This window comes from Lissotriton helveticus, chromosome 1_1, assembly GCF_964261635.1.
Source record: "Lissotriton helveticus chromosome 1_1, aLisHel1.1, whole genome shotgun sequence".
In the NCBI taxonomy this organism is placed as follows: Eukaryota; Metazoa; Chordata; class Amphibia; order Caudata; family Salamandridae; genus Lissotriton; species Lissotriton helveticus.
The window spans coordinates 113398224-113415686 of record NC_136057.1 but is presented as its reverse complement, the minus strand read 5'-3'; the positions used below and the strand labels follow the sequence as shown (position 1 = coordinate 113415686).

The 17463-nt window shown below is 47.8% G+C and overlaps 1 protein-coding gene across 4 annotated transcripts in view; it reads right to left on the bottom strand.

Annotated features, from left to right (window-relative positions):
* The window catches only part of LOC144763108 (uncharacterized), a 58123-nt gene that overhangs the window by 11340 nt on the left and 29320 nt on the right, over positions 1 to 17463 (bottom strand). For 3 of the 4 annotated variants that reach the window (XM_078648519.1, XM_078648447.1, XM_078648679.1), the window contains one exon: positions 12264 to 12328. The gene's annotated coding sequence lies outside the window, so the exon portion shown is untranslated. Of the gene's footprint in view, positions 1 to 12263; positions 12329 to 16107; positions 16177 to 17463 lie in introns of those variants that run through there. The other variant, XM_078648596.1, reaches the window with a different exon arrangement.

The following is a 17463-nucleotide window of genomic DNA, read 5'->3' as shown; positions in this document are numbered from 1 at the left end:
GTCATGGCCTCTGAGCATGGGCACAGCTCCCACCCCTAGAGACAACATCAAAAGCCTGGGGGTGTGGATAGACAAATCGTTGACCTTCAACATGCAGGCAACTAAAGTCTCTGTGACCTGTTTTGGCCTCCTAAGGATGGTAAAGAAAATCCTACCACTTCTCCCCTTTGAGGCAAGACAGATAGTCATTCAGGGCTTAATTCAATCCCGTCTAGACTTTAACAATGCTCTGTACCCTGGGGCGCCGGAATACACCCTACAAAAATTACAACGCACTCAGAATTGTGCTGCTCGCACCTTACTTGGCACCCCCCGGAGAACTTCAATAAAAACTGGTCTAAGATCATTACACTGGCTCCCCATCAGGGAGAGAGTCAAGTTTAAATCTCTGTGCATTGCACATCAGGCGTACTGGAAATCAGGTCCAGAGATCAATCACCCGCTGGTATTGCCATATGAACCCTCAAAGTTCTACGATCTTCACATGCTTTTCTAGCCCAAATCCCAAGAATTCATAGAGCGAGGGCCGGAGGTCGTTCCTTCGCATATAAAGCCCCAAAAATATGGAATACTCTACCACTTCATCTTAGAGCAGATTCTAACCTTCTGAGTTTCCGTAAGAAAGTTAAAACTCTTCTGTTCAATCAATAGTGTTGACTCACTCCTTTTTTTCTTGAGCACTGATGGTAATTTTTAGCGCCTGGACGCCTCATGGCAGCTGCTAGCGCTCTATAAATATGTTTTTCATTTCATTTCAGTTCATTTCACCTAATGCAGCACTGCGAATACCGTCTGTGTGAGAAAGTGGCTCTATATACGCTGGACCAAAGTAAGGTACAGGGTGGTGTATAGAATCCACAATCCCCAGAGGTATAACAGAGGTTAAAGTCAGGGCTGACCTTACTCTCTAAAGTGCTAGCTTGGTCAAGCAGTAAGGCAGTACCAGAGGACAGTGTAAAGCATATGTTGTACACACTCAGTCAGCAAAAGGTTTCACACACTCAAGGACTGATCTCCAGGCCAATTGTTTTGTATCAAAAGATATAGTTGTTTTATTTTTAGAACCAACAGGTGTCAAAATATACTTTTCTCAATATGAGTGATCTCAGGTAATTACTTTACAAAGAGGCAATAAACTTTGTAAACACAATAGGTACAGGGATTGCAGTAGGCAACACAATTCTAAACACAATTTAACATTGACCTCAATGTGTTCTTCTACATAAATGCAGCTGATTACTTTATTGATTACTTTTGTAACTTCAGGTCTGGATCCTAGATTCAGTCCTGAGGTCTAAGCTGAAAACAGTTTAGAAAAAACGTTTTAGTTATTGCAATGATTTTTAAAGAATATAACGGTATTTTAAAAGTTGACAGAAACTTTTCAGTGAAAAACTAGCAATGTTATCCAATGGAAGGAAATTCAAGTCACAGGTGAAGTAGGTTCTTGTTACTTTTGTAATCCAGGACTGTACTCCTAAGTTCAGTATTCGGGTCTCTACCTAAGACAGGTAAGTAATTACGTTTCAGTATTTGGTACGATTTTTAAGGAATATTTGTAATTTTCAAAAGTAGACAGAAGAAATTTCAGAGAAAAACAGTCAATGGTTTCCTATGGAAGAAAATTCAGGTTACTAGTAAACACGGTTAGGATTACTTTTGCGGTTCAGTACTGGGCTAAAAGGTACAGTACTGGCTTCTCTCCTGATCACAGGTGAGTACTTCAGAATTCGTTATTCGGCTGATTTTAGATGAATATTTTAAAGTTTCAAAACTTCACACTTAGAAAATCTTTCGAGTCAAACCAGTCAATGTTATCCAATAGAAGGAAAGTGAGTTATCGGTTTTCAGGTGAGTACTCGACTGGTGAAGTTAAGATTCTGGGCATAGACTCAGGGGTCCCCCAGGGTCAGGTAGGTACAGTTGGTACACCCTCAGCGGCACAGGGGCAGCCGGGTGCAGAGGTAGTTAGACTCAATCTTATCCCATGAGAGGCAGGGGGCCTTCGGTTGGTGGCTGCTGGCTAGCAGGCCACGCGGTTGTGGAAGCGAGCTCTGGGTTACTTGCTCAGGACAAATGGGGAAGTAGATAGGGACAAAGGTTGCACTGCCAGGGGCACTCAGGCGGCTGGTTGCAGGGTGCTTTTGGGCCGTCGGGCGCTCAATGTTATTCAATGGAGATCTTGAAAAGGGAGCAAAGGCTGCAGGCTCAGGGACAGAGGATCCCCTGGAGCGACCATCACTTGGAGGAGTAAGTTGGGATCTTGGAGGATAGGTAAGCACCCAGAAATTGGGCACAGGGGGCCGTGGGGCGCCGGGTGCAGGGGTGTCTTTTGAGGTCTGGGAATCTTACCACCTGCTGGTTTCGGTCGGCGGGGTCCTTTGTCCTGAGGCTGCAGGCGTCGTCTGGGTCGTCGAGGAGGGTCCTTGGGCACTGGATTCCAAGTCAGAATCGCCGGGGGGACGTCCTCGGGGTCTTAGTTCACTCCAGCACAGGCCAGGCTTGGCGGGTGCAGAGTATGCAGGGTTCGCGGTTCCGGATGCCAGGGCTTGTTACTTGCTTTGAGCAGTACCACGGCTCGTGGGAGACCCAGGTAGTCAGAGTCACAAGGCAGTCAGGTCCTCTGGGGTTTTTGAGGTTCCTGACCACTGGAGACGCCGAGGTTTAGCAGGAGCAGGTTCGAGGGTCGACAGGCCGGTAAGGCTGGGTCAAATCAGTTGGTGTCTTCCTCTTTTTAGCAGCTGCATGGCAGGTCTTCTTGTTTCTTGTTCTTCTTTCTTGTTTCATAATCTGGATCTGGGGAAGAAAGGCTCAGGGTGCCCCTAAATACTAAATTTAAGGGCATTACAGGTAGGGCAAGGGCAGGGACCAATGGGTCGCTGTCCTGGGGTGGGTACACCCCCTAGCCTGCTCCTCTCCTGTGGGAGGGGGGCAGGAGCCTAGCTGTGATTGGGCAGGTCTCCCCATCTTCAAGATGGCCGGAGCCCGGGGTCGTGCATCACCTCTCCTCTCCCACCTGAGGGGTGGAGTTGGCACAGGCTGGCACACCCCCGTTCCTGACGTAGGGTTTCCCACCAGTCTTCCCGCCAGAGTGTGGGTTAGAACTGGTGGGGGCCAGTTGCTCAGTACATCAAGTGGTCTGAAGAAGCACACAAAGGCGAAATGCCTTTGAAGCTTCCCCTGCCCATCCTGGGGGAGGAGGCTTGGTACCTCGTCCCAGGATGTGCACTGTTGCAGGCCCAGGAGAGCGGGGGCTCTCCACCCAGGGGTCCAGCAACATGTCTGCTGTGTGGCAGCCTAGGCAGCCTGTCAGACAAGACGTGGATTGTAGGTTAGGTTTCAGGCGGCATCTCTAAGATGCCCTCTGTAGTGCATTTTAGGTTTAAATTTCTTTTATTGGTCTCAGAGAAAAACAAATACAGTGCAATGCATTGTTGAGTCCATGTAAACATGCAAATGACAGACTGAAGTAACCACTGGGCATGAAGTTGCGCATACCCTGCAAGGGCTGTCAGGCCCCACAGATTTGACATTAAATCCCACACTGGCATCAGTTTTGGTTTAATGTGCTGAGAAGTTTGATATCAAACTTGTCAGTCCTCAGTGTAGCCATTATGGTGCTGTGGAGTTCGTAATGACAACCTCCCAGCACCATATACTCTTAATAGCATCACTACACTTACAGTGCCCAGGAATGGCTCTGGGTAATGTAGGGGCACAGGGCTCATGTACCTGTGCCCACACCATTCGCATAGGGCCCCCAGTAGAGGGGTGGCTGATGTATGCCAGGGCAGTGGGTGTGTGGGCATGGCACACAGGGATGTGTGCCATGTTGACTCTTTGTTTAGTTTTGCACCAGGACACTCAGCCTGCAAAGGCAGTGTGTGTGTGTGTGTGTGTGTGTGTGTGTGTCAGGGTACATGGCCCCTAAGGGTGGCACAATAAGTGCTGCAGCCCTTAGGGATCTTCTCTGGTCACAATGCCCTGGGTACCTAGGGCACCATTTACTAGGGGCTGACATGTGGCCAGAGATGCCAATTGGGTTTAGGCTTTAGTACAGTTTGTAGGGAAGGAACACAGGCCATGGGCACCTGATTGGCAGGGACCCAGAGCACACCAAGGAAAAGTGCATCAGGTATCAGGTAAAAAGTGTGTGTGGGGGGGGGGGGTACTGCAACAGAAACTCACTTTCTCACAGTCCGTAGATGAACCGCTGTGGATTTATGTGGGACAAATCCCGACTGTACAGTGGAGACTATTTTCTCTAGTGGGAGGGATAGCCGAGTCGCATCACCTCAGACAGGAATTTATTATCACTGTTACTCAGTGGCAGAGGGCGATAAGAGGTACACTTACAGGGTCTTTCCAGGCTTAGGGGGCACCGATATGATTGCATCACTTATAGACGCAAGCGACACACCGCCCTTCAATGCCTCAACATACACCTCCAGCAGGTATGCATCTGGTATTTGTTTGTAAAACTCAACACCAGACCTTCAGATCCCGGTGCCTTTCCTCCTCCTAGGGCGTCTATAGCGGCAACAATCTGTGGCCCAGAGAGCGATGGCTTATGACGGAATATGAGAGCCAATTTATATAGCGCTGCACAGCTAGTTCAGGAAAGAAGTGTCCTGGCGCTAATATGAGCACATAAGTATCAAAATCCCACAGCCCCTGAACACAAGCAGAAAGGTTTTGATGTATTTCCTGAAAGAACCTATGTTTTCTTGGGTGCACAGGGCAGGTGGGACGGCACTCCATTCCAGGTACCTGCAGTCACCACAGGCAGAGAGCAGCCATCTATTCTGATTTTCCTAAACTTAGAGACTTTACGCAGCAAAGCACGGTGGGATCTCACCCCTCAGGCAGCTGATACCAGGCAAAGAGCGAGGACATATATGAATGAACCCCCTGATTGTAGAGCGTTTATGACATAAAGTGCTTTAAATTGACATCTCTTCAGGACAGGAAGCCGGTGCAATTTGACCCGTTTGTTGGAGATCAACGTTGAATTTTTTATCCTCAGAACCAACCCAGCTGCTGTTTTTGTAGCAGCAGCAATCTACGAAGGCGATACGTATAAAGAGATGCAGAAATTCCTTCTCGATAGAATCAGAACCAGAACCAGGTCCTTCCTAGATGAAGCCGGGATGAACGGAAGTATTTTTCTGATAACTTTCAGCAGTCAGAAGCCTGTACAGCAGGTGATTGTAAAGTATCCTTTTAAGGACGGATGTGAATCCACCCTAACTCCCAGGTTAATGACCAGATGGAATGTGGTGGACAGAGATCCCAACGACACTGGCCCCACCCTTGTGCCGTGAGGCTCCGGACCCAAATATCACTATTTCCGTTTTTTTACTGTTCAGCGTCAGGGATTTGAGCTCATCCAATCATCAACTTCCTGGCGACAGCTTTTGAAATTACTGGGCATTTTATCTGTATTTAATTCTAATCTAATGCTTTGTGTATATTCGAGTAGAGGTGATATCGAATGACTCGTTCAGGCTGGCCAAGTTGGCCATGTAAAGACTGAAAAGACTGTGGCTCAAAACAAGTCCCAGGGGGGCTCCTGTGGTGATCGTCTGAGGGGCTGAAGTTAGCTGATGCCACCCCTTGGGTCAGATCTTTCAAAGAGGATAATAACCAAGCAGGCACTTTCCCCTAAGACCAACCATCCCAAATCTCTGTAGTAAAGTGGAGTGGGGGGTGGTGTCAAAGGCTGCAGCCAGATCTAATCAATCAGAACCCCCACCTCTCTACCCCTTTACATAATGCCTCTAATATCCCACGTGGCTTTAGCCAACACAGTCTCTGCAGAGAGCTCTGTTGGAGCCCTGGATGGACTTTGTGCAGAGTGGGTGGGACTCAATGTATTTGGTGAGCTGCTTGTTGACCCTGGCCTCAGTTACTTTGGTGAACATCAAGGAACAGAGAGACAGGCCAATCCTTAGAGTTAGAACTGCTGTGACTACTGAAGCAGACATCTGGAAGTAATGTTGGGTGAAACACTATGAATGGCTGCACGTTGAGGTGCGACGGACAGCAAGAACAAGAAGGTTGGGCAGGGATGTGTCCCAGCGTAGTTACGAGAGCCTGCGATGAACCCAAACATTCCATCCATCATTTATCTTATTCCTAAATACGACAGGTGTGCATAGATGCGGGTCCCTTGCTCGCTGCACCGCTGGAATCAAGCCACACCCAACAGTCAGGGCTCAGACGTGGTCCCGTGCTTGCTGCACCGCTGGAATCAAGCTGCAGCCTACAGACAGGGCCCAGATGTGGGTCCCGTGCTCGCTGCACCACTGGAATCAACCTGCACCCTACAGTCAGGGCCCAGATGTGGGTCCCGTGCTTGCTGCACCGCTGGAATCAAGCTGCACCCCACAGTCAGGGCCCAGATGTGGGTCCCGTGCTCGCTGCACCTCTGGAATAAAGTCGCACCCTACAGTGGAGGCCCAGATAGGCTGAAACCAGTCTTGGGTTGCTTCTGTTCCGGTTCAGAAAGGATCTGGACTGGCTCTTCAGCTGGAATGCTCCTATTGGAAGGAGTCTAAAGGTGGCATTGTGGCCAAAAAACAGTTGATCTCCCACTCTGACTTGGCCTGGTTGGGACCAGGAGGTGAGCCGGAGTCTAGTGAGCACTAGCATGTGGGCAGGGCTTGTTATAGACCAGGATGTGAGCCGGAGTCTAGTGAGGACAAGGACGTGAGCCAGGGCCTGGTGGACCAGGACGTGAGCCAGCGCCTTGTGAGGACCAGGCCATGAGCCAGGGACTTGTGAGGACCAGGATGTGAGCCGGCGCCTGGTGGACCAGGAGGTGACCCGGAGACTGGTGAGGACCAGGACATTAGCCTATCACATTAGTGTGGAATCGGGCATCCATCCGCCCACTACTTAAGAAACCATCGCTGGATGTCACCGACCCTAATAGTTATAGGCCAATTGCTAGATTGCCTCTGCCGGCAAAACTGATAAAAAAAATTATGAACTCCCAACACTGTTCCTTTCTGCGTAACTCGAAGGGTCTAGATCCGGCCCAACATGGGTTTAGGGAAGGTCACAGCACCGTGACCGCCCTGATTAAGTCCACAGAGGAGGTCCGGAAGGTGCTTGACGATGGGGGCCAAGCAGTGCTGATCCTACTGGATCTGTCAGCGGCCTTCGATACGGTTCACCATGCTATCCTCCCTTAGCCCCACTTTATTTAATATTTGTGTATATTGCCCCAGTGATTCGTTCCTTCAGGTTCGAGTTAACATCCTACGCAGATGATACCCAGATTGTGGTCTCGGTGCTTCCAGGGAAAGAATTGGGGGTGGCAGCTAGGTCTCAGGACTGCATGTCTGCAGTCAGTTCCTGGATGGCAAAAAGCTGCTTAAAATTAAATTCCTCCAAGACCGAGGTGCTCATTTTCGGGTCGAACACAAATCTTTGGAGCTCCAAATGGTGGCCTACAGATATGGGCCCTCCGCCACCTCCAGCTCAAAAGGTGAAGAATCTTGGAGTCATTAAAGACAACCAACTGACCTTCAAACCCCATGTCAAGGCGCTGACCACTTCCATACATTGGATTCTGAAAACCATCAGGAAGGTTCTTCCATTTCACAAACTTCAGGTCCTACAAAATGCATCTGCCCGCCTGATCGGGGGCCTGTCCAAGTTTTCATCAGTCACTAAGGAATTGGAGAGGTTGCATTGGCTCCCGATGCCGAAAAGGATTTTATTCAAAACCCTCTGCATTGTCTTCAAGGCACTGCATGGCTTGGGCCCGGTGTTTCTTCAGGATCATTTCCAGTGGTACAGACCTGGGAGACAACTGAGGTCTGCCACTATGGGACTGATTAAAACAACTCGGATCAAGAAGGCACGCTGGGGGGGCAGGAGCTTTGTGGGGGGAGCAGCAAAGGCATGGAACTCCCTCGTCTTGACCCTCAAACTAAATACAAACTTGTTAGCCTTCAGGAAAAACCTTAAAACATGGCTCTTTACCCTCTAGCCCGGGATTCTGAGCCTCAGGGAGTTACCACTTTCAGCGCCAGGACACCGATCGGTATTTGTGCGCTCTATAAGTGTTATAAATAAATAAATAAATAAATTAGCCGAAGTATGTTGAGGACCAGGATGCTGAGCCGGGGGTCTGGTGGACCAGGATACTGAGCCAGCTCTCGCTCCCTTTGTGAGGCCAGACTAAACACCCGGTTCGTCCTCTCTTGCAGGACCAGGCACGGGCCAGCACAGTGATCCAAGGACACCAGAGCCTGGGGCGCTGGACTTGCACCCCCAGTTTTTCATTGTATTTCTCCCTGAAACAGATAAAACTTTGTGTACTCTCCTCGAGAGAGATCCACGTTATCTCTGATCTCACTGGACTCACAATCTGCTGAAAGAGGTTGAGAATGAGAGTCCTTGCACATTAACTGTTCTACTCTTCTCTGCCACGTTGCCCAGCGAGGTACCAAATATTTCTGTAGAGTGATGCCCCAAATATTCATGCCTGTACTTTCATATAATTGTTTTTTATTTTATTTTTTTTTTTTTTAAAACAAGGGGGACCCAATTGGTAGCTGTGGACCATGGGTATTAGTTATTACAAAGAACAAAAGGTCCAAAGCTTAAAAAGAGAGCATAATTCTATTGTATAGACCACAATAGGCTACTATACGTTTTCCTTGCCCTGCCGGGCAGGGAGTTTTATTATAGGTTAATTCAAATCTTTTTGGTTTTTAAATACATTTTTACAACAAACAATTTTCGCTGTGAGGCATAGTCTTGCGCTATTCATAAAAGGTTGAAAATAGAAGGAAAGAAATAAAGGAAATAAGAGAGAAATACTTCAGGCAACAGAGAAGTGAGCGGTCTGGGCACTGTAAGGATCAAAAGATATAACAATGTTTCCCAGAGCAGAACATACATACAATAATACCAATGGTCAACAGTACGTCTGCTAAGAAAGGTCGACGTTTCGATCCCGCGCTCTAATTAAATGGGATCATCATCAGGACTTTAACAAAATAATTGCCTGGATAGAACACTAAATGCGCCTTGGTGAGGGCTGTGTAAGAACAACAGGAGTAAACCCATAGACCACGTCGGGATGGGTGTGAAGTATGAACAATAACAATTCCCAACAGGTTTCAATTTGAGACAGTTAAGTAATGTATGCAGTCTGCATTACATAAGCAAGAAACAAAACAAGGAGGCTCATATGGTTTGAAAGCTTGTTATTCACCATATTAAAGGAGGGTGTTACACATGGAAATACAGTTAAGCAGCACTGTACAGAGAGAATCATGTGACAACCCTAGGGCACTTGGTGAGTGAAGAATATATAATTAGTGAGAAGTGAAGACGCAAGTGCTAAAGGTGAACAGCGTGAACGGCGCAATGTGACAAGAAAGTAATACAATGATGGCTCCGCAGGGTTAAGTTAAATTCACTTAAATCGTTGAACAAACAGTTTTACAGGAGCACAAAACGTAAAGATGCGCTCTAAAATTGCGCTGTGATGTCGACGGCGTTTCGATCCCTGTGAGTCGGGATCATCATCAGGACAGGGTTGTCGATGTCAGGCAGTGTAGATCACGTCGTGTAGATCCCGTGAGTCACTGGACGCCCAGGCAGGGTCCGAAATTGCGGCGTCTGGATGCGAAGTGTGAAGTCGAGGGCTGGTCCGATTGGGCAGCGCCTGAATCAAGCAAGGCGGCCAAGGGCGTAGAGGGCTCTCGATATCTGGGCGGCTCGCGATTAGTGCTGTTGGTTCCTCGCCGATTAGGTCTCAGGCGCCCCAATCCTCGAGGAACCAACAGCCAGCTCAGCTTGCATCGGGACACTGTTCCCAAATTCGCGGAACGATTAATTGGTATCAACCGTCAACCCCTGACACCTAACTCCTGAGGGACCACGAGCACGACCATTGAGCAATCTGCAATTTGCGGATCGACTTCACCATATTGACCGCTATTTGATTGAAACCCCTTTTCCCGCTCACCAGAGAAACAGGAGATACGAGTGCCAGAACTACACGTACCGCACTCCGGTGCCCGTGGCAGCCCCCTATGCCCCAGTCGGGAGCCACACATATCGCTCGCAGAACACAACGTGTTCTTGACGACCAGCCCTCACCAAGGCGCATTTAGTGTTCTATCCAGGCAATTATTTTGTTAAAGTCCTGATGATGATCCCATTTCGCCGTATCGAAATGTCGACCTTTCTTAGCAGACGTACTGTTGACCATTGGTATTATTGTATGTATTTTCTGCTCTGGGAAACAGTGTTATATCTTTTGATCCTTACAACGCCCAGACAGCTCACTTCTCTGTTGTCTGAAGTATTTCTCTCTTATTTCCTTTATTTCTTTCCTTCTATTTTCAACCTTTTATGAATGGCGCAGGACTGTGCTTCACAGTGAAAATTGTTTGTTGTAAAAATGTATTTAAAAACCAAAAAGATTTGAATTAACCTATAATAAAACTCCCTGCCCGGCTGGGCAAGGAAAACGTATAGTAGCCTATTGTGGTCTATACAATAGAATTACGCTATCTTTTTAAGCAATGTACTTTCATATAATACATAAGTGCATTCTGGGGGTTGTAGTATCCATTACTTCACTAAAGACAGTGGTTTAAAAAAGAAACTCCATGCTTGGAGGAGATGTGTGCCTTTGTCATGAGCCATCTGGGGCTCAATAATAACTCCGGATACTTTTCAAAAACTCAGATTATGAGCGCTTAAAATAAAATTATATGTCTGAAAAGAGTATCTCTGGGCGGTGAGAGCAGCGGCTGAGGCATTCCACACTCCTCCTACCCAGAGGACAAGTCTCTCCTCCTACCCCAACATAGCAGGTTTCATAACAACACAGGACAGACCTCACCTCCTTTGCATCACCCCACTAGGACAAGACAGGCCTCTCCTCCTAGCCGCGTAGGACAGGCTTCACCTCCTCTGCATTCCCCTGGACAGGCCTCAGCTCCTCTGCACCCCTGGACAGGATTCGTCTCCTCTGCATCCCCTGGACAGGCCTCACCTCCTCTGCGCCCCCTTGGACAGGCCTCACCTCCACTGTAACCCCTGGACAGGCCTCGCCTCATTTGCAACCCTGGACAGGCTTCATCTCCTCTGCACCCCCTTGACAGGCATCATTTTCCCTGTACCCCCTGGACAGGCATCACTTCATCTTCACCCCCTGGACAAGCCTCACCTCCTCTGAACTCCCCTGGACAGGCCTCACCTGCTCTGCATCCCTTCGACAGGCCTCATCTCAACTGCGCCCCCTGTGCACACCTCACCTCCTCTGCACCCCCCTGGACAGGCCTCAACTCCTCTGCACACCCTGGACAGACATCGCCTCCTCTGCACCCCTTGGACAGGCCTCACCTCCTCTGCACCCCCTGCACACACCTCACCTCCTCTGCACCCCCATGGACAGGCCTCACTTCCTCTGCACACCCTGGACAGGCCTCAACTACTCTGCACACCCTGGACAGGCCTCGCCTCCTCTGCACCCGCTTGGACAGGCCTCACCTCCACTGCACCCCCAGCCCAGGACAGGCCTCAACTCCTTTGTACTCCCCTGGACAGGCCTCACCTCCTCTGCACCCCTTTGGACAGGATTCACCTCCTCTGCACCCCCTTGGGCAGGCCTCACCTCCTCTGCACCCCCTTGACAGGCCTCACCTCGTCTGCACCCCTCCTGGATAGGCTGCACCCCCAGCCCAGGACAGGCCTCAACTCCTCTGCACCCCCTGAACAGGTCTCACCCCTCTCAGCACAGTACAGGTCTCACCTCTTCTGTACCCCCTGGACAGGTGTCAGGGTGCAGGAAAAAGGAATCAAAGCTCTTCTTTGTTCCGCAGTATCTTCCATTGAACCAGCATTGCAAAGATTACCCGCTCGCAAACGGTCGCGGGTGATTATAGTGTGGAAACGGGCATTCTCCCCTGTACTACCAACAGGGAGGACCGTGGTGCAAGTTGCTGGTCTAGTCCTGAGCTCGTGTACACAGGCGCGAGGTCTAGACTAGCTGGGAAGTGCGCCGGTTGATTTTAGAACCGAGGCACTTCACCAACTGATTTTCAGAGATTAGTCATGTTCTTTCTGTAGTCTAGTTAGATAGAAATAGTGCAGTTTTGTGCCAGGCTTAGGCGCAGGTTAGAGCGCTTCAGTGCGTCGGTTAGTTAGTAATTTAGAACTAGAGAGAAATACAAATTTAAAATAAATAAGAAAAAAGAAATATAAAGAGAAGAATTAATACTTACCCATTGAATACTTCAGTTCCTGATTTCTTCGTTGCTTGATTGACGGCGGAGGCTCCAGAAGGTTCCTAAGTGAGAAGTAAGAAAAATTCAGAAGATAAGAAAGTAAGGCACAGAGTGAATGAACGAATGAGTGAAAAAGAATAAATTAACTCACAGAGTTAAAGAGTGCTAAAATGTTGTTTATAATGCAGGTTACCAAATAATAAAATACTTATATTAAAGAATAGAAGAGGAGCAAATGCCATAGGCACTCTGGGTGAGGAAATATATATATATATATTATAGAGAGACAGAGAGCAAGAAAGTGGAGAAGGAACTGAAGGAAATTAGCAATGGTGTGCTTTTCTGTTACAGCGATTTCCACTCATGCTTGAAGATAGAGAGGGAGTAAGAAAGGCATAAAATGGAGTACGGCAGAAAGGAAGAAGAAGAGTGGAAGAGCCAGAAGGTCAGGAAGTCTCTTCTCTGTCCCATTCCCCTTTCTCCCGGCTGGGTTCACACAGAAACTAGTTAACTCTTCAGTTGGTGGCTGTGGGAAAACTAGGGGTGGAATTTGGAAAATCTCATCGTTCTGCTCCTGGGAGTGTCGGCACTGTGAGTAACCACGACCCTTGACAGAGCGAAGTGCCCACGTCAATACTCGCCCGAGCAGAATGGCTGAAGAGTTTGATTTAAAACATTTAGGAAATATTCTTAAGGAGATTCAAGAAGAGTTAATAGCAGTCAGAGAGGAAAATAAGGTAATCAAATTTGAAATGAAGGCCCACATTTTCTTAACTCAGTGCTCGTTGTACTTCATGTGTCGGCCCACTGTCTTCCCAGTACACAATCTCGTATAGCATTCATCTTGTCGTATCTCAATGGGGACGCAGCCTGTGGTCAATGCCCCTGGTCACCCAAGACTCACCAATTTTATATTACTTTGAGGAGTTCAAGAAAGAGTTTTTGCGACTTTTTGATCGTCGGAAGGTGGCACAGGCTACGAATAATGAATTACTGGAGTTGAGGCAAGGGAATCGAGAGCTTGTCTTCACCTGGCCCAATTTAACAAACTTGTTGTAGAAACTGAATGGCCGGAGGCCAAAAGGGCAGCCTTGTTCTATCGGGGTTTGAAAGATGACTTAAAGGATGCTTTGTCACTGATCCCAAATCGCCCTACAGAAGTTTCAGCTTTGATTGATCTCATTTTAGAGATAGACTATCGACTAATGGAAAGAAGGGGTGAAAGATGACGTGAATTTCGGCCCAGTGTACCACGCTTTGACCGGGTCAGAGCAGAGGTTGTTAAATCTTGTGATAGAGAACATGGAGTCGAACCTATGCAAATTGGAACTATTAGAGGCCCCCTTTCCAAAGAAGAGAAAGAAAAGCGTCGACAGAATAATCTATGGCTTTATTGTGGTATTAGTGGACATTTTGTAAAGGAATGTCCCAAGAAGCCAAAAACATTCAAGAAGGAAAACTCTCTGCACCACCAGTAGAAGGAGTTGGGCTGGTGGTTGCTAACAAGGATATAATTCGAATTTCTCATCAAGTGGCCAATACTCTACAATCTTCCACTCCACACCTCATTCTGACGATGACCCTAAGGTTTCGAGACAGAGTTCTTTCAGGAGTGGCCATGATGCTGGACTCCGGTGCTACGGGGAACTTTTGTGACCTCAATATGCCTCGAAAATTGGTCTGACGGCATTACCTAAAAAGAGAAGTGAGGCAGTTAGGGCTGTTGGCGGTAAAAATTCATCTTCCAGCCCAATAACCAGTCACACGGAAGTTGTGGAACTTGTTTCTGTCGAAGTTCAAAAGGAGGAGATTCAATTTAACTTGATTGATGCTCCTCAGTTTGGAATCATCCTGGGTTTGTCTTGGTTAACTGAACACAACCCAACAATTAACTGGAGTGATCGAACCGTGAAGTTTAACTCAAGTTATTGTTTGGAAAAATGCTTCGGAGAAAAGCGGAAAGAGCAAGATGGAAATCCAGCAGCTTTATTAAGCAAGCAAAAGATGAGGGTGTGTGCGGTTCAAACTGTGAGTCTTACGGTAGAACATCAAGTGTTTGCTGAAGTTTTCAGTGAATCGGAATCAAAGAAGTTGCCCCCACATCGGTCGTATGACTGCAAAATCGATTTGGATCCTGGATCTAATCTTCCTTGTAGCCGAATGTATGCGCTTACTGAAGCTGAAAACCGTCATCTTAAATTTTACATTCAGAAATACAGAGAAAACAGGTTCATACGACCATCATAGTCCCCGGTTTCTTCACCATTATTTTTCTTTCCGAAACGTGACAGAGATCTGAGAATGTGTATAGATTATCGTACCTTGAACAAGATTACAATAAAGAATCGTTATCCTCTTCCCTTGATTTCAGTTCTTCTAGATCATGGGTACTCACAAACTTTCTCTCGGGGGGCAAATTTATAGTGTGGTTTGTGGCCAAGGGCCGCTCCTGAGGGGGCGGGGGCAGTGGGGGAGGGGGGCGTGTCTAAAGAAAAAAAAACTGAGACCATGAGGTTGAACACAGGTCCCGGCAGCGGACGCTTTCGTCCACTGAGTCACCAGACCCAGCACACACACACACGCACACCTCTCTCTCTCTCGCCCCCTTACTCTGACTGTCTATCTCCCTCTCTCTCTCCCTCCCTTTGTCCCCCTCTGTCTCCCTCCCTCTGTCTCTCTCTCTCTCTCTCCCTCTCTCTGCCTCCCTCCCTCCCTCTGTCTCCCTCCCTCTGTCTCCCTCCCTCTGTCTCTGTCTGTCTCCCTCCCTCCCTCTGTCTAACTCCCTCTCTCTGTCTCCCTCTGCCTGTCACCCTCTTTCAACCTCACTCTGTCTATCATCCTCTGTCTCCCTCCCTGTCCCCTTCTCTCAGTTTCCTTCCCTCTGTCTCCTTCCCTCTGTCTCACTCCCTCTGTCTCACTCCCTCTGTCTCCCTCTCCCTGTCTCCCTCTCCCTGTCTCCCTCTCCCTGTCTACCTCCTTCCTCTGTCTCCCTCCCTCTGTCTCCCTTCTCCCTCTGTCTTAAAGTCCTTGCACATTAACTGTTCTACTCTTCTCTGCCACGATGCCCCAGGAGGTACCAAATATTTCCGTAGAGTGATTCCCAGAATATTCATGCCTGTCCTTTCATATAATACATAAGTGCATTCTTGGGGTTGTAGTATCCGTTACATTACTAAAGACAGTGGTTTAAAAAATAAACTCCATACTTGATGGAGATGTGTGCTTTTGTCATGAGCCATCTGGGGCTCAATAATAACTCGGGGTACTTTTCAAAAACTCGGATTATGAGCTCTTAAAATCAAATTATACGTCTGGAAAGGAGTATCTCTGGGCGGTGAGAGCAGCGGCTGAGGCATTCCATACTCCTCCTACCCAGAGGACAAGCCAGGGCAGGCTTCTCCTCCTACCCCAACATGGCAGGTTTCATAACAGCACAGGACAGGCCTCACCTCCTTTGAATCACCCCACTAGGACAAGACAGGTCTCTCCTCCTACCCGCGCAGGACAGGCTTCACCTCCTCTGCATTCCCCTGGACAGACCTCAGCTCCTCTGCACCCCTGGACAGGATTCGCCTCCGCTGCACCCCCTGGACAGGCCTCATCTCCTCTTCACCCCCTTGGACAGGCCTCACCTCCACTGTAACCCCAGGACAGGCCTCACCTCATTTGCAACCTGTTGTAGTCTCTATGCTTCTCCTGCCTCTCACCATGGAATGTGGAATCTGGAATCATGCATTGCATGCAGTGGGTTCCAGATTCCCTTCATTCCGACCTGGCGGTTGCTGAGGCAGGAGGCTCAATACTTATCCCAAACTGAATAAACTCTACCTTTATTACTTACCTGTTTCCTGGAGTACTCTTCATCTACAATATTTTGGCGACGATCCTGCGAACCCTGTGAGCTGCCACCTCTGTCATCGCGTCTTCTCCACGGACGATGTTCTTGAAGCTGGCATTGCGACTTGGCACTCTCCCTTGAACCTGCCACCCATCTTCGAACTTCCTGATGATGACAATTGTACCGTGAGTTTTTTTTTGCTGTTTTTCCTGCTTGGAAGAACTAAATAGCGCTTTGCCCGTCAACGGTCACTCGCGGCCTGCCCGAGTTCTAGTTGCCAAGCGACATAAACATTGCACGCATTCTTGCTCGCGCTCGGACTTCTCTGTTGTGCACGCACGACATCATTCAGCGCGCATGACGTAATCACGCATCAATGAGCAATCAGCACGCACGGCGGCCATTTTAAAATTTTGCCAACCACGGAAGATTACAATTGCCAACCACGTCGCAAAGCCATAACTCAACTGCTACAATCTGAACCGGAAGCGGTACAAAATACGCCCTATACTCGAAAACGACAGAATTTTGATCAAATCTACGAAAACTGAGAATATGGTATACAATTAAGACGGTTATATATAAATAAAAAAAAATTTTTTTTTTTTTTTTTTTTTCATTGGTTCCACCAGTTCCCAAACTTACAATTTTTATATTGCACTCCTACAGGAACTGTTTCATCAGATTCAGCAGTCATATATTAAACTTACCTATCTGACTGAACATACACAAAATTTTTATCCTGCCTCAGCCTAATTCCGCATTACTCTATACTTCTTACTACAATGGCCACCACAGCGAATTCCACAATTGCACCTCCTCCATTTTTGGCCGAAGGAGATACACCGATCTTAGAATGGGAAGAATGGATTGGTGTCTTCGAGAATTATCTAGAGGCCATAGATGGCCTTAGATTCCCATTATCACGGAAAAAAGCAATATTATTAAATTCATTAGGCAAAAGTGGTCAACATGCATTTAAGTTTTTGCCTGAATTACGTGGTGCTGATGGTGAGCTAGTCGATAATCCATATATGGAAGCGAAAATGAGACTTGAGAAATACTTCGGAAAGAAAGTGAACATTGTTATGCAGAGACACAAGTTTTACACGATGCACCAAAAAGATAAAGAATCCGTTGATCAAATGGTTACACGACTTAGGGAACTATCTCTTAAATGTGATTTTGGACCCATGACTGATCAGATGATCAGAGACCAGTTAATCGTCCAATGCAAGAACAAAAGGATGCAGCAAAAACTTTGGGCTGCAAAGAATCCTAGTTTGACGGAAGCCATAGCCATTGCGAAAGTAGTGGAAGAAGCCGACAAATGCATGGATGAAATGCACAACTTAGATA